Here is a 1,166-nt window from a genome sequence, read left to right as displayed (position 1 = left end):
GGTGAACAGAACTATACACGTCCAACCAACAGGCAGGCAGGACTGGAGCTCAGGTTGACAAGAGCCAGGGACCCTATCACATGTCCTACGAGTCCTCCAACAGCTCAAGGATCATTTCCTCCACTCCATCCTCCTTGATGTGGTGCATGATTCGCCAGAACCGGCACATGTGGTCCACATACTGGCTGCCAGTGTAGAGCGTCCACACCAAAGGCATGGTGTATGAGGTCAGCGGGCTGGGGGTGAGTGCGATATCCCCACTGGGTATGTCTTCCTGGCGCAACCGTACTTGCAGGACACCTTCTGTGTCCATGATGTGGTGCAACCATGTGCGATCGTTTTCATCCTTAAACACCGAGGGCCCACGCTTCAGGCAGATAGGATGTGAGGTGAGGTGCACCTTTGACGGGGGCTCGGCCATGACTCCTCCGTGGTCCAAGGAGCAACAGCCACAGCTTCTCAGAGCCTCTCGAAACATCGGTCCTGGTATCGAAAAATAGGGGGTGGGGTCTCCAAACGCATTTTACATCGGCTTTTATCTTTATCATATTTTCGGTTGTGTTTGTGGTATCCTTTGGTTCAAATTTATAAATCTCAACTTTTCTTTCTATTTTAACTTTAGATCTCTCTTCTAGAACAAACTGTACTAAACGTACTTAATGTAAAATATGACTCTATGAAGGTAACATGATCCCATGGAATTTTAAAAACATTTTTAAGTGACAGTTAACATAGAACCTTCGGTTCATTTCAGGGGTACACCCCAATGATTAGACATTATATAATGGACTAAGAAATCATGGAATTAATCCCATACCCATCTGACACCATACACAGTTATTGTAATATTACTAGAGGCTCAGTGCCCAAAATTTATGCAGCCAGGGGGGTCCCTCTGCCAACCCTTCAGCTCTCCCAGTTCAAGACCCCAGGAGGGATGTCCAGCTGACAGTTTAGGTCTGCTATCGTGCTCTCGTGGAGGCTCCGACCACCCCTCTCTACTCGGCACCTGTGAGCCTGGCTTTTGGATGAACGGCGCTCCCCTGTGGGAGTGCACTGACCACCGGTGGACAGCTCTTCTCATGAGCATCTGCCCCCAGTGGTCAGTGTGTGTCATAGCAACCAGTAATTCAACTGTTTGGTCGATTTGCATATTAGCCTTTTAT

At 48.5% G+C, this 1,166-nt stretch overlaps 1 pseudogene; it reads right to left on the bottom strand.

Moving 5' to 3' along the window:
• Positions 1–85: 85 nt before the first annotated feature.
• LOC102754455 lies at positions 86–478 on the bottom strand (annotated as a pseudogene).
• Between the last annotated feature and the right edge of the window lie 688 nt (positions 479–1,166).

This window comes from Myotis davidii, unplaced genomic scaffold (assembly GCF_000327345.1).
Source record: "Myotis davidii unplaced genomic scaffold, ASM32734v1 scaffold5690, whole genome shotgun sequence".
Lineage (NCBI taxonomy): Eukaryota > Metazoa > Chordata > Mammalia > Chiroptera > Vespertilionidae > Myotis > Myotis davidii.
Note: the sequence above shows the minus strand (reverse complement) of the source record. Positions and strands in the feature narration are given on the sequence as shown.